Here is a 26862-nt window from a genome sequence, read left to right on the forward strand (position 1 = left end):
GGGAGGGGGGGGAGTCGGAGGCCGTGTTCGCTCTATACAAAAATATTTAAAATTTGTATGGAAATTTTGTCACGAGGAGGGGAGGGGGTCTAAAAATCCGAATGTTTGCGTTACGTAATAAAAGAACGCTCCCTTAGCGATTGTCTACGCTCCATAAACACATTTTTTTGCATGAACAATTAGGTTTTACACCGTGACGTCATTTGACAGCTCGTGTGCACTGTTTACATGGTCTTCGTCGATTGTCGACGAATTTCCCCTAACAAAATCGACGACCGCATCGAACTGTGCTAAGTCCATGTAAACAGTGCACTCCTTTCTAAACTCCAAATCGAGTCGGCGTAAAACCTAATTGTCCGCATGGGAGGTGGGTGGGTCTAGAATTTTCAAAAAAGTGTCTACGTGGATGTGGATAAGGTGTCATCCATTAAGTACGTCACATTAAAATCAGCCAAAATTTACTCCACCCCCCTTTGTCACGATTTCCCTATGCTTTTAACACGCAATGTCACGCTTGCTCAAACCCCCCTCTTCCCTCAGAACGTGACGTACTTTATGGATGACGCCTAATGGACGTCCCCTCAAGAACTAAATCGATATTATGTAATAAAATATTGCCCAGTCTTGATTTGGTCCCAAAAACCTCAAATCAACTTTCAAATAGTATTGAATTTGACTTCTATCAATTCTCAATGTATACATACATCATGATGAGTAAAATTGGCGTATACATCATTGTTTGTTTGCTTAATAAAATGGCCCCCAGAGCAGTTTTTTGAAAAATTCTTTCGTCAGGAGGTAGCTTTTAAGATTCTTTATCAGACTGTACAATAAAATTAAAAATGTCCAAAATGGCGTATACATCATATCGCCGTAAAACGGCAGAAGAGTTGGGTAGGTAAATTGAATGTTGATTTGTTAGAAGATGGGATGTTTACAAAGGCCAGATTAATTTTCAAACATGATTCGCCTTTGTGTAGGCAATGGAGTGCAACGGGTGGAACTGACTGCAATTAGGTCAACCTGCTGCAACTGGCTCAACCGTCATGTTTGCTCCCGCGGGCCCTGGGAGAAATGTCAAATTTTCCAAAACATAAACAAATCTTATTTTGTTGGCAGTCCAGTTTGTGTGAGTTTTGCTCAAAAGGAAAGCAGATAAAAAAAGTTGGTATGTATTTTGATTTTAATAACAAAACTTTGGGATAACATTGATATTACTTATTGCAGTCAACGCCAGGTGCATTTTGCCGCACACCTGGTGTAAGAAAAAGCCACGGCGCGATGGAATGATAATATTCTTCGCGGGAACTGCGAAAACCTGAAGAACTTTATCGACGAAAACCGCCTTCAACTGCTGTTGCAACGGATCAGAACCGACCCGCTCCAGCGGCGGTGACCTTTTGAACACCTCGAGCGACATGCTGAAGTTGAGCTCAACCGGGACGTCTGGGTCCATTATTTGTCCGGAAAATACGGACATAGCGGTCGTTGAGGTTCAGCCGGAGTAGAAGGAGGCGGAGAATGCACTGCTGAAGAGATCGCTGGAGATGATCGAGCAAGAGAAAGTATGGGTGTCGGCGCCGATTGGACAGTTCTTCCGGCAATACAGGGATGATGTTTGGAAGTTGCCGGTTGAGAGTGTGGAGGGTGGGTGGGTTCATGGAGAAGGTGTAGTGCTTACAGTCGTGTTATGAGACGTTGTTTGTGGAGTGCGGGAAGTTTAGGGTGGAGAGGTTGGTGTTGGAGGAGCGGAATGAGGCATTCGAGAAGGATGTGAGGCAGTTGAGGGTAGAGTTGGTGCCGGTTTCCAGATAGAATGGAAGTTGTCCGGCCTTTGGGATGTACGCCGCAGTATGAGAATACAAAGCACAACCTGGAGTGCAACGAGTGGCGTTTGCGATTTATGGAGGGGGAGATCACGAGAATCACGAGGACGGCCGAGTGCAGCACGGTGGAACAACAGCAGGGCGAGAAGTTGGACTTGCTGAAGAAACAGAACTGTGCTATCCAGAATCGGTCGAACGCGGAAATCGGAATCGAGCATTGATCGCCATCGGTGGGACATTAAGGCCAAGGTGGTCGTTTATGGGGAGGTCAAGAAGAAGTACCTGCAGGCACGACGGACTGGCCAGCAGCTGCAGGAGCGACAAGAAGCGCCAGATGCAGAAAGTGAAAAATCGAGAGACGCGCCAAACGGACAACATCAATAGCTTGGAGACGGATATGAAAAAGCCGGCGAGTAGTAAGTTAGAAGATACAAGCTGAGTATAAGATTATTGATCGACTTTTTTGTTTCAGTGGTGTCAACCGGGTTGCGGATAAGAAGCACCGCAATGAGGCGATGCTAGCCGCGCTGAATGGCAAGCGGACCGACCTGGCAGCGATAACGCCAAGCGGGACGTGGATCTGAACCACACGGTCAAAGAAGAGACGACGCACCGGCACATTGCAAAGCAGCACGAAAAGTGTAAGTTTATCGTTGATCCCAAAATGTTTTGAAGTAAGTGTTTTGAAATATTGTCTGACTGTTTCAGCTTGCGCCGAAGCCCAGCAGCGGCAGCTTGAGATGTCCTCGCCGGAAAACTTGTCCGTGGTCAAAGGTTGCTACAACCGTGGTCAACTTCAAGCACAAACACATAGTAGAAGAAGGACCAAATCATCGGAGGTAATCGACTACATCCGGAGGGGGATAAGGTTCGCTTAGCAGAAAAAAATCGCGAGGAGGAACAGGTCGAGTTGCAGAGTGTGTACGAATTAATGCACGTAAGTAGTCTTTGAAGAAAATATATATTTTTCAGTGCTAACATCACCGATGGGATTTTTAAAGCTTCGTTGAATCTAGAATTCAAAAAATACATCGAATTCTGGATTCAACGGAGCAAAAAAAATTTTTTGGTCGGGGAAGTTTACATTAGATTTATTGGAAATTTACACGATTTCAATAAATTTTGATTTTGAACATTTACAATAAAAGTCATGTAAATTTCCAATGAAGTTGATGTAAATATACATCATTTATCATGATACCTTTTGGTACATGATAAATAATGTAAATTTACAGGAATATTTTTTTCTGTGTAGCGTTGCACAAAATTAACCTACTTAGCCCATCGAAAATCGATCAAAACATAAACCAACCAACGCAATCCAGCAAGACCTAATTTCGCGGCCAGTTTACTTTTCTGCACGCCTCGGCCGCCGAAGCCTTTTAACACGAACTCGATTCCGAGCGCGATCGTGTCGATTGATGAGAACATACACGCGTGATCATCAGCAACAAAAAAACAAAACGAAGAACAACACTCTTCTACAAACACTCGAAGCCCGGCTCATTCATCGCTCAAAAAGTTTTGACGTTCGCTGCGTGGGCTTCTTTCTACAAATACAGAAATCAATTTCGTGCCAGTCCAAATTAATAGCAATTAATGGCTGCTGGCGATCATCTTCGGGCAAAATCGCAACTCGAAAAACGACTAGTTTCGCCGGTTGCGGTTGATCGTCGTCGTGAAATAGGTGAGCAATTCTCTACGAAATCGGTCTTTTTTCTTCAATTTTAATTTTTGTATTTTTTAATCCGGCTGAAACTTTTTTGGTGCCTTCGGTATGCCCAAAGAAGCCATTTTGCATCATTAGTTTGTCCATATAATTTTCCATACAAATTCGGCAGCTGTCCATACAAAAATGATGTATGAAAATTCAAAAATCTGTATCTTTTGAAGGAATTTTTTGATCGATTTGGTGTCTTCGGCAAAGTTGTAGGTATGGATACGGACTACACTGGAAAAAATAATACACGGTAAAAAAAAATTTGGTGATTTTTTTATTTAACTTTTTATCACTAAAACTTGATTTACAAAAAAACACTATTTTTAATTTTTTTTATTTTTTGATATGTTTTAGAAGACATAAAATGCCAACTTTTCAGAAATTTCCAGGTTGTGCAAAAAATCACTGACCGAGTTATGAATTTTTTAATCAATACTGATTTTTTCAAAAAATCGAAATTTTGGTCGTAAAAATTTTTCAACTTCATTTTTCGATGTAAAATCAAATTTGCAATCAAAAAGTACTTTACTAAAATTTTGATAAAGTGCACCGTTTTCAAGTTATAGCCATATTTAAGTGACTTTTTTGAAAATAGTCGCAGTTTTTCATTTTTTTAAATTAGTGCACATGTTTGCCCAGTTTTGAAAAAAATATTTTTGAAAAGCTGAGAAAATTCTCTATATTTTGCTTATTCGGACTATGTTGATACGACCTTTAGTTGCTGAGATATTGCAATGCAAAGGTTTAAAAACAGGAAAATTGATGTTTTCTAAGTTTCACCCAAACAACCCACCATTTTCTATCGTCAATTTCTCAGCAACTAATGGTCCGATTTTCAATGTTAATATATGAAACAATTGTGAAATTTTCCGATCTTTTCGAAAAAAATATTTTTGGAATTTTCAAATCAAGACAAACATTTTAAAAGGGCGTAATATTGAATGTTTGGCCTTTGTGAAATGTTAGTCTTGATTTGAAAATTCCAAAAATATTTTTTTCGAAGAGATCGGAAAATTTCACAAATGTTTCATATATTAACATTGAAAATCGGACCATTAGTTGCTGAGATATTGACGATAGAAAATGGTGGGTTGTTTGGGTGAAACTTAGAAAACATCAATTTTCCTGTTTTTAAACCTTTGCATTGCAATATCTCAGCAACTAAAGGTCGTATCAACAAAGTCCAAATAAGCAAAATATAGAGAATTTTCTCAGCTTTTCAAAAATATTTTTTTCAAAACTGGGCAAACATGTGCACTAATTTAAAAAAATGAAAAACTGCGACTATTTTCAAAAAAGTCACTTAAATATGGCTATAACTTGAAAACGGTGCACTTTATCAAAATTTCAGTAAAGTACTTTTTGATTGCAAATTTGATTTTACATCGAAAAATGAAGTTGAAAAATTTTTACGACCAAAATTTCGATTTTTTGAAAAAATCAGTATTGATTAAAAAATTCATAACTCGGTCAGTGATTTTTTGCACAACCTGGAAATTTCTGAAAAGTTGGCATTTTATGCCTTCTAAAACATATCAAAAAATAAAAAAAATTAAAAATAGTGTTTTTTTGTAAATCAAGTTTTAGTGATAAAAAGTTAAATAAAAAAATCACCAAATTTTTTTTACCGTGTATTATTTTTTTCCAGTGTAGTCCGTATCCATACCTACAACTTTGCCGAAGACACCAAATCGATCAAAAAATTCCTTCAAAAGATACAGATTTTTGAATTTTCATACATCATTTTTGTATGGACAGCTGCCGAATTTGTATGGAAAATTATATGGACAAACTAATGATGCAAAATGGCTTCTTTGGGCATACCGAAGGCACCAAAAAAGTTTCAGTCGGATTAAAAAATACAAAAAAAATCGAATGACCGAAATCCTAGAGAACTGCTCAGGTAGTAACGTCTTGAAGCCCGCGGGGCAAAACCCATTATGCAAGAGAGGCTCTTAAAACTGTTTTCAAACCGTTTTGAATCGGCCGATGAGAATGATCCCATTTTCGGGGGCTAGGTTTGTTGTTGTTTTACTGTGCGAGCATTTTTGCCGGTTGTTGGCCACACGTGAGAAAGGGGTTTTTTTTGTAGCTGGTGGATTTTTTTTATGGATCTTGTGTTTGAGGATTTCCTACGCTTGCGGGGAAAGGTCAAAACATGGATCGAAAAAGGTCCGATTTGGAAGATGACTCGAATGAATGATAGAGACATATTTACGAGACTTTCTGCAAACGTTGTTTGCCGGAACAGAAATCTATTATTTTTGGCAATCAATGTATTTAAAGGAATTATCTTTTTATAACTTTTGATTTGATTTGATGCTAGGTTATGGCAGTGCGTGGCCGAATGGTTACGCTGTCCGCTTTGTAAGCGGATGATTCTGGGTTCGATTCCCATCTGCTCCAACCTTCCATCGGATGAGGAAGTAAAATGTCGGTCCCGGCCTTGGTTGTTAGGCCGTTAAGTCATTCCAGGTGTAGGAGTTGTCTCCATGCCATAAGTACAAACAACACACCAAACCAAGCCTACTCCGGTGGAATCGCTGGCGGCGGTTGGACTCGCAATTCAAAGGTCGTCAGTTCAAACACTGGGGTGGAAGGTTCCTTGGAGTAGAAAGAGGTTTGGGTGCCCTCCCCATTCAAGCCTTCGGACTCCTAGGTTCGAGCAGAAACTTGCAATAGAGACCACAAAAGACCCGGGGTCGTTAATGTAGATGGTTTGATTTTTTTTATTTTTGATTATGAATTCATTTTAAAAATATACATTTCCTACATTGTTAAACTCAAAACTAAAAAATCACAAGCTAAGTTTTTCGGTTTACAATTTTTGTTATTTCAAGCATTTTGCAAATTTAGAAAACGTTTACATAAAATATTTGAAAATTTCTGGGAGCTAAGCTTTAAAACGTTCTAATTGTCAGTTAAATGGACCGGCAAGGGTCCTGATTTTCGGTTCAAAGATCAGAAATCACTCACTCATCGTCGAGCGAATCATTGCCGACTGGAGCTCGCAACCAATCGCGAACGAACTCTACACTCAGGCTGCCAGCGACTTGCTCAATCGCTTCTCCCAGCGACACAAATACTTCGTGAATTTCTTTGCCCACTCCATCCGTCGATCCGAGTCACACACGAATATGTTCAGAGAGGAGAGAATCTAACAACATACCAGCTCGGCGCTCTTTTGGCCTGTACTACCACAGTTTGCCGTAAATTTGTATTTGGCATGATGGAAATTGCTGAAAATTGTGTTTTTGATGTTGTGTTATCAACAAAATTGCAAAACATTTTTGATAACATATATTTTAAGCAGTTTAACAACTGAGTAAAACAAAGCCGATCGCAAACTATTTCGACTCAGTGACTGAGCGATAAACGCAATCGTTCTCTCAATTCGCTGTACTACCCGACTGAAGTGAGAGGGAGAGCAAAGAGAGAGTATTCGACAAACGGTAAGAAATGGTCAGAGAATTTTTTTGTCAGGTTGTAGGGCTCGAAAAATGCAATTTTTGAGATAAATAAAAGATATGAAAATGAAATTTTTTTACCATATTTTCATTTGAAAACTGTGTATTTTGTTGAAAAGTCTGGCCGCATCCGAAAACAGATGGATATTTCGAAATTTGCGCGGCAACTCGCCCAGGTTCAGCACACTAGCTTTCATCTGAATTAAGAAGAATCGAAATCTATTCTTTTGATACAAATACCCCCAAAACGGTGTTATACCCACTCCAAAATGTTTATTTAGCAATTCTATGGTAATATATTGATATTAAGTTGAATTAAAAGTTTGCAAAATCAAGTTTAGATATGTTTTATATAGAATTTCCAGAGTTATATAAACTTTTATACTAAGTAGTTAGTAAACTTTATATGCAATCCAAATTATTTTTTTAATCAGTCAAGGATGCCTATTTGGAGTTGGGAGACTGGATTTATGGTGATTTGTCAACAAATAACATTATTTATGTTAATTTTTTGAAAGGTGTACAAACTTTTTTTGCACCTTTTTTATTTTCGTAATAGTATTTGTTATATAACTTTTAAAAAAATCATCTTTTCATGAGCTTTTTGTAGCAAAATGTTTGGTATGAGTTTCTGAACAAAACGTAGTACTAGGTTCCTGTCAAACTTTAAATTTTTAACATGTTTCATCACAAAATGTGCATAGTGCCCAAGGGGTGTAAATACTTTTTTTACATACTGTAATTAGTTTGTCTATATAATTTTCCATACAAATTTGGCAGCTGTTCATACAAAAATGGTGTATGAAAACAATTTAAGCTGAATTCTACATTTGAATCCACTTTGATAGTTCAGGAAAGTGGTCAAATCCTATAAAAGTAAAAGGAAGTTATAAATATAAAATACAAAAAAAATCAATTTAAATAAAATCGAAATATAAAAAAATGCAGGATCTCTATGATTTAAAGACTAATAATTTAATGTTAATTCAGTTAAATTCAGAAGAGTACAAATATGGAGTTGATGCAATATGAATAGCCTTATAAAATTATCACCGACTGTAAATTTGAATGTGAACAGTGACAGTTGAATACTTCAAAATTGTATAAATTCACGCAGAAAAATATTTTTTACGATCAACTTGTACGAGGTTAGATTCAACAATTTTTTTGTTGAATATAATAAACGCCGATTTTGCATTGAAACAAACCTTGATTTTCTCAATTCCACAAAAATCTTTTGTTGTTTTGAAAAAGTTGCTTTGACGTTTAGCGTTGATTCAACAGAAATCTTGATTTTCAAATCAAGAAAAAGTACACAATGTTGATTAAAATTTGCCTTATTTTCTGCGTGTTAGAGACTACTCAAATATATTGGCACAGTGCTAATATAAATGAAATCACATTTGAAATTTTAAAATTATGTTCAGAATTAAATTAAAAACAAAACTGTTTAACAGTATCGTCACCTGTAGTTAATTGGGAAAATTTAGGCGAATTGAGACAAAAATATTCTTCATATGATTTCATGATTCGATTATCCAACTTTTGTCAACCAGTTGACAGTGTATCAGTTAAAATCCAAATAGCAAATTTTCATTATGATCTCTCAAATTCCAGCGTACTAGCAAAACAAAAATAAAACTTTAAGTGAATCAGTCTATCAAATTTCTTCCCCACTATGGCTGCGGTGGCGCTGACAGGCTCTGACTTTCGTTTCGTTTGTCGGCGTCTCGCGCGTTCAAATGTCAGAATGAATTAATGAATGAATTTGGACACACAGCCACGCCACACGCCCCAGAGCGGCTAGAAACCACACTTCCGAGAAGGGTCAAACCCAGAAACTGACACCCCAAAAACCCAGCAGGGGAACCATAAAGACTTAATCACAACCCACGAGTGATACCCTCAAATTGGCAGCTCAACCATTGCGACACTTACCTTTTTTCTTTTCTTTTTTTTTTTTTGCTGAATCAAAATCCAAAGTCGATCGCTGCGTCGACTTTTGGCATCAGGTAGAGACGGTTCGGTTCAGCTGCCAGCCAGTCGCCACACTCTAATCCACTGTCAATGACCCGATCATTAGGCAAAACATCACTTCTTCGGGTCGGCACGAGGCCGCGATCATGCGGCGATCTGCGGTTTTGTTTATGAAATATCGCGGCCGGTGATCGGCGGGTTGGTTTTCTTCGTTTTCTCTTCTTGAACTTTACTTCACTTTGCTTGCTGACGCTCTCTCCCGGCCTTCGGCATTGATTTGTTATAAAACACGCACGCAGATAAATCTAGAAACGGCCTCTCACTCACATCTGCACCGAATATTGGCTCTCTTCCTGTGTTTGCACTCTCATTCACACACACACATATAAATGCACTAAAACACGTTCGAAATGCAGCTCGAATCCAGAGCATAAGTCGATCGACGATCGATCGGAACTTGATTGGTGTTTCTTCAAAGGGATTGATTTGGCTCTCCCTCTCTTTCTTTCTGTACTCTTTTGGCTTTGGGATCACACTCATACACCGACGCGATTATTGATCATTCGCACATGTTGGTCTCGAGCTCTGTCATTATCTGGAATGTGAAATATTAAAAAAAAATCATCAGTTATTACAAAAGTACTCAAAACATTTACTGAATATAATTGTTGCTATAACAAAAAAGTGTTTAAGCTGATGTTTGTTTTGTTTTGTATTGTTTGGATTTGGAAACTTTGCCTTTCGATTCTTTCATAAACCAGATTCTGGTTCATACACCAGAAAAGCCTTCATACAAATTTGATGCTATGTATTAAAAAAAATCAACACAAATGTACAGAAATCTGTACCTTGAAAACAGATTTTATGATTTATTTGGTGTTTTTTTTTGTTGCACAACTTTTTTTAACTAACTTTTGATCACAAAAACTAGATTTTTAAAAACGTGATTTAAAAAAACCCGATAGTATTTTAACAGAAGGTTGAAAAATTTATCACATTTCACAGTTTTACTTTTTAACAATAAAATCGGATGAATAGTTTTCAGCTATTGTTCCGAATAAATAACACTTAGAAAAAGATTTTTGCTCGTATTTTTTTTTCTTTGCAAATTCTCAACAACTAAAACTCGGATCAACAATGTCCAAAAAAGAAAATTGTAGATAATTTTCCCAAATATACTTTTTATCAGCAATGGACGAGGATGATCACTATTTTAAAACACGAAAAAAGCCTTTTTTCTGCAAAATTCGCATTTAATGTTTACTTAAAATGGCCTTATTCCGAGATCGCAAAAATCATTATTTTAAAAAAAACTTAATTTGATGAAAAATTAAACGTTTGTCAAAATAAATAAAATTTAATGAAAAGTCCATTTACCAGAAGAATTGTTCAATTGTCAACATTAATAAGTTCATGGAAATATTAAACGTTATACAATGCTATTTTTATAGTTTTCAATTGCTTCACAAGTTTTTCTTTTAAAAATGTATAATTCAGGCAAAAAACATTGTTTGCTTTCAGACACTTTAAAACAGGGATGACCAAAGTATGGCCCGTGGGCCAAACGTGGCCTGCAAGTTCATTTTTTTGTGGCCCGCGGACCCATTTTGAATGATCATGTAAAATTGCCCTTTGACTCATGTTTAAGTGATTTTATAGTTTCTAGAAATAAAGGTTAAGTTTATGCCTATTTAGTGAACCTTTTTAGATTTTGTTAATATAAAACTAAGTGTATAATCGGGATCAAAGTATGGAAAACCCATACTTTGATCCGGATTATATTGAAATAAATATTGCGTCAAAAATCTTTCTTTTCTATCTGATAAAAAGAGCAAATTATGTCAAAATTTCTTCAAATATTTTGTTATTGTTATTGTTATTGAAGGATTTTTTTTAAATCCTTCAGTAACTATTTATCATTAAGATTGCACATAATTCAAAAAATAAATAACACACCTCTACAAAGTTTGTGTCACCCTTCAAAAATATATTCAAAACATATTTAAAAAAAAAAAAACAATTTAAATACCTTTGAAACTTTCGTTATATTTGTGAAATCACGATTGTTGTGACACGAAAATTGCAATGAAAAGCAGATGAATAAAATTAGTGATGGTATTTTTTTGGTTTTTCTGATTTTAATAAAATTTAACAATTGATTTGAGGTTTATTTGTACGAAACTGTTATTTTTTGTATTCGAGTATATATTTTTTTTTAGTTTTATAGATTGAAATTAAAAAAAACATGAGCTTCAAATTTGACCCGCCATTCAAAAACTTTGAGCACCCTTGCTTTTAAAAGTGTTGAGTTGAGGAAGGGGAGAGAGACTTTATATAAAATTAGCAGTAGTCTTTAATTAAAATAAAAAATAAGTTATGTCACAGTTATTTTTGCATCTTGACCAATTTTGTTATATTTGCAATGTAATTCACATGATTCAATTGGAGCTCAATCTTCTACAAAATGCAATGACAAAAAATTTAATTATTTTAAAGAAAACTGTAAATTTGAAATGTCAGCAAAACAATTTAAAAAGTAAATTATCAAACCAAACAATACAGTCTCTTTTTGTCATTTTTGTCATTTGATCCATAATTTTCTGAATTAGCCAAAATCATTCCTTTTTCTATTTATTTTTATTTCTTTACAAAATATGTTTTACGATCTTCTTGCCAAAGTTGTATAAAATTTATCATAAAAAAAAACAAACCAAAGATAATTGCGATTTTTTTGCCTCAAGGATTCGTGAATTCCAAGAATTTTCTTTGGTTTTATCCTCAGGTTATGCAAAGTTTTTTTTTGTAATGCTGATTTAAAACGGAATGTTTAAATATCTTTTTGCAATTCCGTCGTGAAACTACTTACTTTTCCTGTCATTCTTGAACGACGAAATAGCCTACTTTTCTGTACCAAAAATAACAGAATCGAATAGCAACACTTTTCAAAATAAATGCTGAAAAGTTCTACTTTTCAGCACTGAAATGGGTGCTGAAAAGTTGAACTTTTCAGCACTTGTTTCGAAAAGTAACACTTTTCATCATTTTTTTGATTTAAACGATTTATTGACAACATACATGAAAATTTGACTTAAAATTTCACTCAATGGGTGTTTTTCGGAATTGCAAAAAATGTTGTATGGAACTCGTTGCAAAACTTAATTTTTTCAGCACTCTTCGTATTTATCCAACTCGGTGAACCTCGTTGGATAAATGTACGACTCGTGCTGAAAAAATCCTCTTTTTGCAACTTGTTGCATAAACTACTATTTCAAAATCTTTATTTAGCCGTTGACAAAAAACTTGAAAATTGTAATTTAAACGTGAAACTTTATTTTTAAGGAACACGGTCTTGAACACGGTCTTGAATTATTATGTTTTAATTGATTTTTGAATGGTATGGCTTTATTGAAAATAATTTACGACAGATACAAAAAAACTAGCTTATGATTGTGAACATCATATTACAAATAAAACACATTGAAAATAGTAAAAAAATAAAGTTTGTCAAAAGAACTTTTTCAAAAATATGTTTGTCTAGTAAACTTTAAAAAAATAAAAATCTTTCGTTTAAATAATTGATATCTTTAAAACGATTTCTAAAATGATCTAATGTAGCACCTCTAATGTAACACCTTCTATTTTTCTTCAAACTGACTTCTATAGCAACACACACCTTCACTGGAAAGTCAACCTCGTGGTCACCATCCCCAACTTCTTCGGTAGTTTGAGTGCCCCTTTTTCCAGCTGCTGAACCACAACTATTCAACTGCCCAACTGATCGCAAAAGAGCCTGTGCCTGTGTTGAGACCATGAACAAGGAAATAACAGAGCAAAATAAAAAAGTAGTGAGCATGGGCAAGAGCATGAAAAGGCAAGAATCGAATCGAACGGATTCACCTCACCGACGACCGAAGTGGACTTTGACGACTTCGACGACGACGATGCGGAGGTTGCGGTAGATTTTGTGGTTTTCCTTTTGGCTGGAAGACTCCGAGACACCATCGGTGCAGAGAGAAAGACAACCCATCCGTCCGTCCGGTAGCAGTGATTTAAAGATTGTCTTTGATTTATGACTAAGAGGAGCAAAGGCAGTGATCTTTTTTTCTGGACGCTTAAATAACAGTAAAATAACACTTAAATTTTCAGAATGAGGTTTGATTTATTTATGATTTCCTATCATTATTTAAATTTAATGGCTCACGCTTTACTCATCGCTTTAATATTTACGTACAACATTAAACGAGCTATTTTTTGAGACTCTATGTTGCAATTTTTTATCAGCTTTTAATATGTTGTTAACAATTCAGCGACCACGTTATACAGTCCAGACTCGATTATCCGAAGGTTAGTATGGGACTTCAGATTACCAAATCACGAACAAATTTTTTTTCGTTTTTTTTATTAATTTATTTTTAACATCAAATTTGAGATCTGCGACCCGATATTGGCCAAATTTGACTGGTTGATTGCCTATCAAATAAAAATTGCATTTTTCAATATCTCATCAGCGCTATTTGGCCGCCATCTTGAATTTTAAAAATCTAAATCGTTTTAGATTAGTTTACAGGTCATACTTAAAAATTCTTTCGTGATTCGATTATCCGAAGTGAAACTGGACTGTACATATTCATTATTTCGATATTTAGTTCTTGAACTATCTATCATGATATTATAGATTTGGAATGGTTGTGATATAATAAAAAATATATTTTAAAAAAATTACGGAGATTTAGTAAAGTTTTGCATTAGAACTGAAAATAAAAATTCTTTTATTAATTCATCAAATTTAATTTATGTGACAAGTTGCACATGTTGTTTCAAAATACGATTTTTTTTTCAAAACGAGAACCGCCCTTTGAATGGAATTATAAGTCAAATATCTATGATTTTAGACTAATCTCCGTTCAAATTTAAATTATATTAAAAATTATTACTATTTGATACAAGTGCAGAAATGTTCAACTGATTCGTAGAACTTTTCAGCCCTTATATCAAATAGTATAAGGTAATATTCCGCCAACATACACAAAATCGGAATAAGTTGCCCCGACCCCGATATAGAATTTTCCCTTTCAAAGCTCTAATTACAAACATTTCATTTTACATTTTTTCATTCAAGACAATCCAATGATACTTATTTCAACGTTCTATTTGGACTTGATTTCGGTTTTGTATGGCGGATTTCATTGTACCAAGTCCATTTAAACACTATTTTTTATGTCAATTTGTATCGTTTCTATTAAAAACTTATATTTTTCTGCATGTTTTTATTGTGAAATTGTCTCAAAAACACGAATATGATAAAATTATCACCAGAAAATGGGATCTAAGGGGTCCCGAACAAAAATTTACAACCGAAAAATTCACTGAAAGTAAAAGTGTCTATTTAATATGTTAAACTGCCTTACCCAAAGCGTTCTTAGTCTCAGATGGTAGTCCCAAGCTGTAGGTCGAACCGAGTTGATATCTGGATTGAACACTTTTTTATTAGAGTTTGAAAGTTATGCTATTTTTTCACTAAAATGCCAATAACTCCCTTAAGATTTAACCAATTGGGATGCTTTTTTAGGCCTTTCAAATGCACTTTGAATTTTGAAATTAAATTGTATTTGGCCTACGTTATAGCCATTTTAAGTTTTTTTTTACGATTTTGAACCTTCAAACTTTGTGTCCCGATTTGCCCCACTTCCCGTTGCTAAAAATTCTCTATTTTGGCCAGACGCTAGTTTTATATGTACAAACAACCCCTGAAAATTTCAAGCAGATTTCTAAGGTCGATGTGAGATGGGTATGCTTTGCTCGTGGACTCACTCTTAATTGATTGAAAAATTACGTCGAAAAACATAGTTTTCCATTTCGGAATAATGTTAAACATATAAAAACCATTAATTTTTAATTTTGTATGTTTTCACTGTGTGTTTCCAAGAACAAACTTAAGATAAAAAATTCGACAAGTCTGATATTTGGCACCATGAAAGAAGGGCTCTTTCCCGACATTTTGCGGGGTCCGGCGAAATATTTCGTCGGGGCGTCTAGAGCAACTTTTGAAGATTTTTTTTCGATTTTATAGGATTTTTCTTAAGAAAAATCGATGGAAATGAAAAACTTAGTAGGCGGTGTTCATCGTTTGAATGGGAATTAAATCCAGAAATTATGGAGAAAGTAACTTTTTATTTTACTAAATTAAGTATATCTCTGCTTATATTGAACCAAAATTGATACTTTTTAATGGAAATTGGTCAGAAAATTGTTCTCTACAATGTGATTGACTCGAAAATGTTTTAAAATATTTTAGTGGTGTATGGCAGAGGATTGAAAAAAATATTTTGGGAACCTTTTGGGTAATAAGTAGCTTTTAAATGAAAAAATCTAATTTTAGCAATGGTTTAAGCTTGAATTTGTATCCAGGCAATCTGTTGCTGTATTTTTATGACAAATTGTACAAAGAAAAGATTTTCATTTGATCGTTTTGAGGTTTACAGATTGGATGTTGGGGTTATTTCAAAGAAAGCTAGAAAACTGGTAAATTTGAGTTGGAAACTTTTGATTTGAGGTCAAATATGTAATTTAAGGTCGCTTGGGGCACATTCATAAGAGATTTGATGGATATGAACATGTCCCCATTGATTCCCATCGATTTTTCCGAAGAAAAATCCTATAAAATCGAAAAAAAATCTTCAAAAAAAAGTTGCTCAAGACCCCCGACGAAATATTTCGCCAGACCCCGCAAAAGGTCGGGAAAGGGCCCTTCTTTCATGGTGCCAAATGTCAGACTTGCTGAATTTTTTATCTAAATGTTCTCGGAAAAATACACCGTGTTTTACTACGTTTTCTTAAAAAAGAAGTATGGGTTATTTAAAATATGGATAAAACTGATATTTTCAAGAATTTCAGAAAAAAATCAGATTTTAAATATTGCTTGAAAAAATCAATAATACTTACATGCCAAGATATAAGGGACAAAAAATTATTGCAATTTTTTGTGAAAATGTTGAAATTTGTCCAAAAATGTTGAAATTTGTCATACATTCAAAATAGAAGATTATTTTGTCAAATAATGCTTGTATTCGAAATGAAATTTTTACAAGTCTCCATACAATTTTGGCTGCTGTCCATACAAAAATGGTATGTAAATATTCAAACAGCTGTAACTTTTGAGTGAATTTTCTGATCAATTTGGTGTCTTCGGCAAAGTTGTAGGTATTGTTGAGGACTTTTCAGAAACAAATAAGTACACGAAATAAAAATTTGCAGGTTTTTTTTTATCATCTTTTTTTTTCACTAAAACTCAATTTCCCAAAATACGTATTTTTTGATTTTCGAGATTTTTTGATATGTTTTAGGGGACAAAAATCCGCAACTTTTGAGCTATAGAGAAACATGGTCAAAAAATCTGCCGCCGAGTTTTTGAAAAAAACAATGATTTTTGGAAAAAAATCAAAGTTTCATGCAAAAACAAGTTATTTTTTAATGCAAAATTGATTTTAGCGAAATATTTGCAGTTTTTCAATTTTTAAAAATAGTGACCATGAGTGACCGTTTCTAAAAAAATTTTTTTTTAATTTTCAGAAATTTTGCTATACAATGGTCTAAGAGACATTGAAGATTGGACCTCGGGTTGCTGAGATAGAGCCAAACATTGAATATTACGCCCATTTAAAATGCTAGTCTTGATTTAAAAAAAATCAAAATATTTTTTTCGAAAAGATCGGAAAATTTCACGAATTTTTCATGCATTAAAATTGAAAATCGGACCATTATTTGCTGAGATATGGTCATTAGAAAATGGTGGGTTGTTTTGATGAGATTAAGAAAACTTCAATTTTCGTGTTTCTTTTTCTTAAAGCGGCTCTATCTCAGCAACCCGAGGTCCAATCTTCAATGTCTCTAAGACAATTGTATAGCAAATTTTCTGAAATTTTCCAAAAAAAATATTTTAAGAAGTGGTCACTCATGGTCTCTTTTTTTTTAAATTGAAAAACTGCAAATATTTCGCTAAAATCAAATTTTCGGTGGCTCTATCTTGAAAACGGAGCACTTTATCAAAAAATCTGTACGGTACTTTTCGATTGCAAATTCAATTTTGCATTAAAAAATAAGGTCAAACTTATTTTTGCATGAAACGTCGATTTTTTCCAAAAATCACTAATTTTTCAAAAATTCATAACTCGGCGGCAGATTTTTTGACCATGTTTTTCTATGGCTCAAGAGTTGCGGATTTTTGTCCCCTAAAACATATCAAAAAATCTCGAAAATCAAAAAAATACGTATTTTGGGAAATTGAGTTTTAGTGAAAAAAAAAGTTAATTAAAAAATCTGCAAATTTTTTTTTCCGTGTACCTATTTTTTTCTCAATAGTCCTCAACAATACCTACAACTTTGCCGAAGACACCAAATTGATCAGAAAATTCACTCAATAGTTACAGCTGTTTGAATATTTACATACCATTTTTGTATGGACAGTAGCCAAAATTGTATAGAGACTTGTTTGGATGAACCAATCACACAAAATAGTTTATTTGGTCATAGGGAAGGCCTTCACAAAGTTTGAGCCAAATCAAAAAATACAAATAAAATCCATTTCCGTTTTGATAGAGAATTGCTCATTTTACTTTCTTTAAAACTAAATATTTGCATCCAAACTGCAAAACCCTTTATAAAATCTTTTTTTTTTATTTCTAAATTTTTATCTAACGTTCCTTCCGGCTCGCCACCCGAATAATCTTTTCTAAATGTTTTGTATTATTGGAATACAATTACATTACTGGGGTAATTTTAATCAAGGTTTAATTTTAATGTTTATTTCCACTTTTCATTAACAGCACTCAATCCTGCCTCAGAATCATCCCTGGGGTCAGGTTAGGTATTATTTCTACTTTTTATTGGTGACTTTAACTGTTCACCGGGGCAGTACACGGAGTCGACATAGCTTGCCCAACTATTGCACTGGTGCAGATCTTCTGGTGGCCTGGGGGGCACAAATCGACATGCCGCCGCCGCCAAGACCTGTCCTGTGCAACTCGAGAACGAAATCATCGCGAGGTATCTGCCTGCTTCGCTCACTAACACTTTTTATGCTCCCTTTTTTTCTGCTTTATGGTATTGGTAAGGCTGGCTGTGGCCCTCGATGCTGGAGCAAAATATAAATCATGATTGTGTACCACAACACGGTTTGGTATGTTGACTTTATAAACTATAATTAGATTATTACCGTGTGTATACAATTGAACTGTGGTTCGATGCTTCGATGAGCTGGAAAGCAGGGAACTTTTTCAGTTCTTTTCTGAGGTGTTTTAAGAAAGAAGCGAAAAGAAAATGTTTTTTTATGCTTAAAAATTTACATGTTAACCTTATAACACCACAATCTTGAACTTTTTGACAGTTGCTTTGTATTGTTTTGAGTCCTGCTGAGATTTCATCTCTTTATCTCAAGATCCTTATCATACTGTTCATCTCGAACCAGAGTGGCGATCTTTGCGCTGAACCGGAATCGTCAGAAATTCGCGCGCAAAAAACTTCTCTCCGTGTGTGCAATTATTCACTCAACAAACGATGAGTGTGAGTGTGTGTCTTCGAGTTTCAACGAGTGTGATGAACATTTACAGAGACACGTTATTAACCGATCACCCGGGAAAATTGCGACGTCTGATCGTAGCACCAGGATGGAAGTGATGTTTTTTTTTGCGTGAAACTTTCCACCAACCACAATTACGCGATATTTTGACGAAGAGTTAAGAGCGGTTTTTTCTGCTTGTTTATTTTTTTTTGGTTTTGGCGCGAGCGCGATCGCGCCACTTAAAGATGATGGCCAGCACTTAACGGACATGGGAGAGGCCGGTTAACCGGCTGTCACGTGGTGTTTCATCTTTTGAAATGATAATTTTACTGAATTTCTTGGTTCTAATTTTTAATGCTATGTCATCATCGAGTTCACCGTGTGCATTATTCTCAAAATTGCCAAAGAAAGATTTTTTTGTTAACAAAATCTGTATCTTTACAGTATCGTCCACCACCATTAAGAAAAATTTGAACACTAAAGTCATAACAAAAAATATTTTTCATCAATATTAAACACGACTAAGCCCACCCTGCTCCCCCTACAACACTCATTTCATCACCGTAGTAAAGTCGCTGATAATTGACCACTGATTGCCGCGGCAGCTTCTTCGTTTTTTTGCATCTTGGCTCCCTCACCTCCCTCTTAAGACCATCACCACCACATCAACTGACCAATTTTGGCAACTTGATGTTGTTGCTTTTGCTGGGTTGTTTGATTCATCGGGGAGTACCTTACCTTAACATCAACAGCCTTCAAGATTTGCCTTTTTTCGCGCGAAAAATTCATTCAACTCGTCTATTTTTACCATACTTTGTGGGTTTTTTTTCCTACTGTTGTTGTTGTTTTAGCTGAGCTCTTTTTTTGTTTCTTCAGTTTCGGCCATTATTTTGCTTTTCTCTTAAAATTACACAAAACCAATCAAGCCACATTCGTATCTAATAACCTTTATAATGTATATTTCTCCACCTTTACACAATAGACCACGAGGAAGAAGAAAAAAGTTTGATTGATGGATGGAGCTGTGGAAGCATTTTCCGTCAGCAACCATTTTTCCCAGCGTCGGCGGAATCGGACGAAATCGATTGAATTGGCTGCACTTTTCGAGAAAAGGTATTTTGCAGCATCCGTTCGGAAGGCAGGAATGCCAGCAACAGCAGAGGCTAATTCGATTATTTTCGGAACCGTTTTACGACATCCTGCCCGCAGCAGGCCTTGCGGTATTCCATATGGAATTCACAGACAAGGAGATTTGAGTTTCAATTAATTCACCGGGAGATATATTACAGATTGTGTCGTTCTTCAATCGAAAAAAATACCATAATAAATATTTTTATTAAATTTCTCATACATTTCAAAAGTGTTGATATTTTTCTCAAACACTCCAATTTACAAAGTTAAGTATTAGATTTGAAAATAAACAAACACAAAACTCAAAACTATGCACTTAAAAACAAAACGCAAGTATGTTAGCAATACAATATTAAATTATCGGAAAATTTTCAATAATTCTAGAGTTTTTTTAAAGTTCTATAAGATATTGTGTCAAGAATTCCACTCCATTTTGCCGCAATAAAAAAAGAGTATTATGTCAAACGTAGTTTTGTGATTTTTTTAAATGCACTCCTGACTTGATTATCCGGAGGCTTTGGAAAAATATTTACATCGGAGAATCGAATTGCAAAAAATATTTCATTGCGTTATTTTTTAGAATTAAGAATTTTCAAATCCAAGATGGTGGCCAAAACGGCGGTGATGAAGTATTGAAAAAATACATTTTGTAATTTAACAGGCAATATACCATTCAAATTTGACTTTAATGGGGTCACAGAATTCGAATTTGATGTTAAAAGTAAGAAAACAACAAAAAGGAAAAAAAATGGACTGGGTTTTGAAAATAATTTTAATAACTAATATCTACGACAAATTTTCAATTATTTGAAATAGACAATACTGCAATAAATGTGCGTGAAATTTAGAAAATCCGTAGTCTTCTGAAAATGTTCAGTAATGTCTAAAATAAAATGATTAGGCTGTAAAAATGTATGAGAAATTTTCAATCATGTTTCAAAATCATTTTGAATTCAGCATAATTTTCAAAAAATATCTTGTTTTGTAAAAATTGTCAATATTACATAAAATGTTGATACTATTGTAATATATGACAAATTCGATGTTTTGGTCGTCTTTATTGCGAAAAAACATGAAATATAAGGGTTTCCGTTTTTTTCAAAACACGTCGTTTTGTGAAAATGACATCCAGCAAGAGAAATTGTTACGATCAATATTTTTTGATGAGTTTTTTGAAAGCGCGTATTTTTATGAAAAAATTGAGTATTCAAAAAACAAGTACTAATACTACTGAATTTTATTAGATTTCCTATCATTTGATACCCATATTGCAAAAACATGTAATTTGAGTTTTTTTTCTTTCGGAAATAAATGCGTATTTATGAGAAAATTCGAACCTTTTTAAAAAAAATCTTTCACTATTGATATCTATGAGAAGTTGCAATGAATATTCCATATATACAGCAATTCCCCACGAAAACAGCATGATGCGAAAAAAAAGTTCTCCGATCGAGCTCAATTTTTTTTTCTGGGGGATCCTTGGCCGAAATAATTAGACCCGTATTTGTTGTTTGGCCATTAGGGTGACCTATGCCGTGTTAGGGTGGTTCGAAAAATGGCAATTTCCGCAAAAACCACTTTTTTTCAAAAAATCCTATCTCCGCGCCATTTCATCCGATTTTAGCTGTCCTAGACGCAAAAGAAAGGTGATTAGTTTGGATATTTGGGAAAAATAGTAAGAAGTTTCGAAAATCTAGTTAACATTTGAAAAGGTCGTATGAAAACTTAAAATGCTGTTTTGAAGGTCTCGGGACCAAAGAGCCTATGTCTGAAAATATTTTTATCGGATTCCTCGGAAAATTTCACATAACATATCAAAAAATGGTGAAATTATGTTTTTGATACTCTGAGATACGATTTTTTTGAGAAAAAAAAACTGGATTTTTCGACGCGCCACGCGCAAAAATGGAAAAATTACGAAAACGGGAAAAAAACGACTTTTTTCACTGAAACTGCGATAACTTTAAAATTTCAGCGATGACCTATACATGTTATGGTACCAAAAATTGCGTCTTTTAATTACAAAAACAAAAAAAAAGAGAAAAAAACTTTTTGCGATATTAAACATCGAAACTTTCCAAAAATTGAAAAAATGTTTAAATCAGCCCAAACATGCTAAACATGATTTTTAACGCAGGTAAATGCATTTAAAATCAATTTCAGCTGATTGCAGTTAAATTTCCATTTCAAGTTTGATTTTTTTTTTTTGAAAAAAAAATGTTCGCCCACTGAAAAACATGAAATAAAATTTGTACCAGTCTAATGTAAATTCAACAGAACTCCTTTGTAAGGGTCATTTCGTAAATTATGTTAAACTGCTCATAAGATTTTTCTGTGTTCCACACAAAAAAAAATCCGAACAAATTATGAGATTTGCACCAGTTTCCGATGAATTTCCCCTTTTTTAAATAGAATCAGGCTGTTGCAAATATTTTTTGAAGTTTATGTTTTTTTATGAATAAAAAAGTATAAAAATTGAAACTACGAGCCATGGTTTCAACATTTTAATGAAAAAAAGTGTTTTAAAATGCATTATACACCTGTCCAGTTGTTTTTTCATCATTAGTTTCCAAAATATCTAAGTATTCACGAATATTTTATTTTCTGCGAATTTTAACAAAATTCAAAATATTTTTTAATAAATATGATTTTCAATGCAGAAAAATGCATTTTAGATTGTTTTCAGTTGATTTGACTTCTATTTTCATGGAAATTTTTAAGTTTTTTGGAAATTTTTTTTTTGCCCCCTGATTTTTCAGACCAGTTTTCAAGGCGGGGGGGAGGGGGGGCGACATAAACTTTGAAAAATATTTGCAACGGCCTTATTCTTAAAAAAGAAAAAAAAACATTAGCCAAAATAATTTTCAAACCTCCAAATTAAACTTTTTTTAAAGTGCAGATTGGAAAAGTAAAGTTAATCTTGGCATACAAGTTTATTATTTTTTTTAATATAAAGCATCCAAAGAATTGATAATATTCTGAGCACAATAAAATACACAAATCCAGTTGTCTGTGATCCCGGCTGCATGTTGCACACCGGACAAGAACACAAACTTTGTAAGGTGTTTCACCGATGATGCATGGCAAGCAACTTTTCACTTTGTGTCCCCCTTGTTAAGGTGCGCTCATTATCACAATGCTGACGACAGCTTGCGTGCCCCTAGGAGACGGTAGAGATGTTGTTGTTCTGTAATTAGTTATTCTTAAGAAATGTCATTCTCATTTATTTCATATTTCATTTCACATGGTATAATAAGTTGAAAACAATATTTTTTTTCTATCGTGATTTTTCGCCTTAAAAATTGTTTAATATATAACATACTTAAATTACCTACCTCAAACATCTCTACCTCACATATGATACAGCAGGAGAGAGAGGCCTGCTGACCATGAAAACTGTCGGTCTGGGGCCGGACAGTCCACAATGTCACAATGTTCGAGTGAGTTGTGCAGTTGCAGTTTGCTGCAAAACGCGCAATTTCAGGTCGATGCTGCCGGCCTGCTGCAGTCTGGAATGCGCCACGCTCGATTGAGGGCACTTTGCTGCAGCAAGGGGGGGGGGGAGGGGTGGAGCAAACGCAGCTGCTTGCCGTAAGATCGGTAGATCGGGTTGAGGATGGATGACGAGCGGGATGAAATTGAAAAAAAATATGCTGGAGCAACGCGCATATTTTGCTGTTGATTAAGGGTGGTATCTACCAAAAGCAGAATTATGTTGTGGAAAAGAGCAGAATAAAGGTTGAATTTTGGAAGGTTGTAAATTGGGTTGATTAAATATTACCACTTTTACTAATTTTACCTAAAAATTTATAAAAAAGTGAACTTGAGTAAAAATCGATAGAAATTGATGAAAATTCATCAGTTCCTGGTGTAATATTACAGATTTTTTTACACAAAATCTGTTATGAATATTACCATTTTTATGTTTATGTGAGCTTTACAAAATATTTGAAGGTGATTCTTGCTTTGCAATGATAAAAAATCAAATGTTACATCAAGCAAATTTGAATTTATTTTAAATTATGAAAATATGGTTTGTTTTATGGAATTGCACAACGAAATCTAAAACAAAAACTTGGTTTTAAACTGAGGTTTTGTCAAATACATTGAAATAACATTTCTCGATCTTTGAATCCAAATTGGATTTATTTTTTCAATAATGTTTTAATTATATTTGCAAATATTGGTTTTCGTCGGCGATAACTACTAAACTTAACAAGGGAAGTTAGAAGTTTTCTAAAGCTTATGTCTGCCGGTAGATAGGTCCAGACAAAGCGCTAGCAGTTCTAGTACTAGTACTACATAGTACTTTATCTGCGTAAGAACTGTTGATACCATTTTTAAAAAGAACTGAGTACTTAGTCTGAATATCCTCTCGCAGCGATTTATCATAAATTGCGTTTAATTTAAAAGCAAAATTACGCCTTTTAATTTTTTTAAAGTATGTGTCACCTCTTTAAAATATTTGTTAAAAAATAAAATTAATTCGAATTATTTTTAAACAATTAAGCCAAGTAAATGATCAAACCTTTTTCTTAGCCTTCCTAAGGTGTTAGGGTCTAAATGACCCAGACGGCTTATAAAATGTGCTGTAACTTTTATTCATTCTAACTTACAGACTTGAAACTTGCTGACTTTTCCTAACTTTGTAAAATAAACATTTTGTAACCGGAAGCAACCTCCAGCGCCACCTAGAAAGGGCGCTACAAAAAAACTTACGTCAAAGGTTTTTTTTTTTCTTATGACAGAAACGTTAAATATATCTGGAGTTTTTTTTTTTTTTTGAAAAGGTCCTATAACCAAATTTTCATTTTTTGCTTTTTGGGTGTTTTTGAATTCCCCTGACTCAAGGCGGTTTCAAAAACACCCAAAAAGCAAAAACTGGAAATTTGGTTTATTGGACCTTTAAAAAAAAAAACTCCTGATATTTGATATATAAAGGAAACCATTACTTATAGAAGGTTTTTAAGTCTAAGAGAACGTCCTTCCTTTTATTTTCAAATAAATATTTTTTCACATTTGGCCCGCAAGCTCAACTGAGCTTAAAATTTAGTCCGCTTTTCAAAAACTTTGGGCACCTCTGACCTAGATTTATTCATAGTTTGTTTTAGTGCTTGAAGCTTGACTAAAAATCATTAAAAAATGACATCTAAGGTGAAATGGGATTTTTTGGTATTTTATGTCTATGAGTAAACATTTTTGCCTTCCTCACTGAGGTAAGGCTATAATCCTGCTCTAAAAATGAACTTTGCACAAAAACGTCGTAGACCTACCTTCATGTATACATATCGACTCAGAATCGAAAACTGAACAAATGTCTGTGTGTATGTGTGTGTGTATGTATGTATGTGACCAACAAACTAGCTCATGTTTCTCGGCACTGGCTGAACCGATTTGACCCGAACTTGTTGCATTCGACTTGGGTTAGGGTCCCATAGATCGAGTTTTATACAGATTGAAGTTTCGATAAGTAGTTCAAAAGTTATGTATAAAAATGTGTTTTCACATATATCCGGATCTCACTTAAATGCATGTAAACTATGTCCGGGTCCACCATCCAACCCATCGATGATTAGGTTATCAGAAGATCTTTCCAAAGAGCCTAAAACATTGAAGATCTGGCAAACCTGGCTCGAGATATGTCCACTTAAGGGATATTTATGTACTTTTTGGATGCCGGATCTCACTTAAATGTATGTAAACTATGTCCGGATCCACCATCCAACCCATCGTTGGCTAGGTTATCAGAAGATCTTTCCAAAGAGCCTAAAACATTGAAGATCTGGCAACCCTGTCTCGAGATATATACACTTAAGTGATATTGATGTACTTTTTGGATGCCGGATCTCACTTAAATGTATGTAAACTATGTCCGGATCGAAGTCGCAAACAAACAACAGAACAGATCGGGAGGAGCTTGCATGCAAGTTTTGCGATCGGTCGAGCAAAGCGTCGGGCATTTTTTTATTCCGATTTTATTGGTGAAAAGTTGAATTTTGTGACGGGAAAAGTATACCACTCGGATCGCGCGTTTTTTGTGAACATGAGGAATATGAAGTTAAGTGCAAATTTCTATAAATAGTGCATTTTTCGCGATAATTTAGTTTTCCCCCAGCCAACGTCAAGATGGCGGCTTGATTTTAAAACGGGGGTCTGCCCTCATCCGGATCTCCTTGCAAGTGTATTAGTGAATTCGGCAGCAACGCAGAGCAAAAACTTTTGTGGTGGCGTAGTAAAGTGTGGTGGGGTGGAGGTTAAATAAGAATAAAGCAGATGATATTTTAGGTTGAAGGTGCAGAAGTGTAAAGCATCTTTAATTCGATCTGCTTTGAAGACTGGCCTGTTTTAATTCAAATTAGTGTTGAATTGGTGTGAAGGAAAATGGCAACAGAGTACGGGAATAGACCTAAGAGCATCATTACCGGTGCGTTGCGGAAATTGTTGCTATTTTATTAACCCGTAACGCTTCTATTTTAGTTTAGTCACCCACTCGCACACCGGTCGTTGCCAAATTAGGTTGTCAATTTACTACCCGGCAACCTTACCGGTGGTTACTGAATTATTTTGTTTGGTGATTTTAATAAAAGTTTTCCCATATATTTGATCACGAAAATAAAATTTTAGAATGTCTACTTTGCGATTCCGACTGGCAGAACCGGTTTTGGGCACTGTGGCCACCGGGAACCTGCTACAACCGAAAAAAGTCCTTTTTGAGGCCCCGACTTTGAGGACCTGTTTCTCCGGAACGATAACACATAGCGGGTTGCTTCCAGTTGCTTTTGACGGGTAATAACCTCAACTTTATGCTCCCGTAGAGATGATTTATCAAAAGTGGACACCGGTTCCGTTAACCCGGAACATCCGAAAAACATGATTTTTACAGATTTTGTTATAAAATCAACACATTAGTACATTTTTTCAACCGGATTTTTTGTAAATTATCACATACGTACACTACATACTACCCCTGACTGTTTGGGATCATTCCGGCCAACTGTGGCCAATCCGGAACCGGTTCCAGGGTACCACCAAAACGGTTCCAATAATGGTATCGCTAGAAACCCATCATGTTGCATATCAAACTTCATGAAATTGAAAATTATGACCATCTAAGGTCATGCCGATATCCTCTGACTCAACCTGGTCACTCCGTAACCGGTTACCGGTGGCCAATGGGGGACACTT

At 34.8% G+C, this 26862-nt stretch overlaps 1 protein-coding gene across 1 annotated transcript in view; it reads right to left on the bottom strand.

Annotated features, from left to right (window-relative positions):
- The window catches only part of LOC120419489 (protein prickle-like), a 153965-nt gene that overhangs the window by 110846 nt on the left and 16257 nt on the right, over positions 1-26862 (bottom strand). The window contains exon 2 of the mRNA XM_052711167.1: positions 8952-9585. The gene's annotated coding sequence lies outside the window, so the exon portion shown is untranslated. The remainder of the gene's footprint in view (positions 1-8951; positions 9586-26862) is intronic.

Source organism: Culex pipiens, chromosome 3, assembly GCF_016801865.2.
Source record: "Culex pipiens pallens isolate TS chromosome 3, TS_CPP_V2, whole genome shotgun sequence".
NCBI lineage: Eukaryota > Metazoa > Arthropoda > Insecta > Diptera > Culicidae > Culex > Culex pipiens.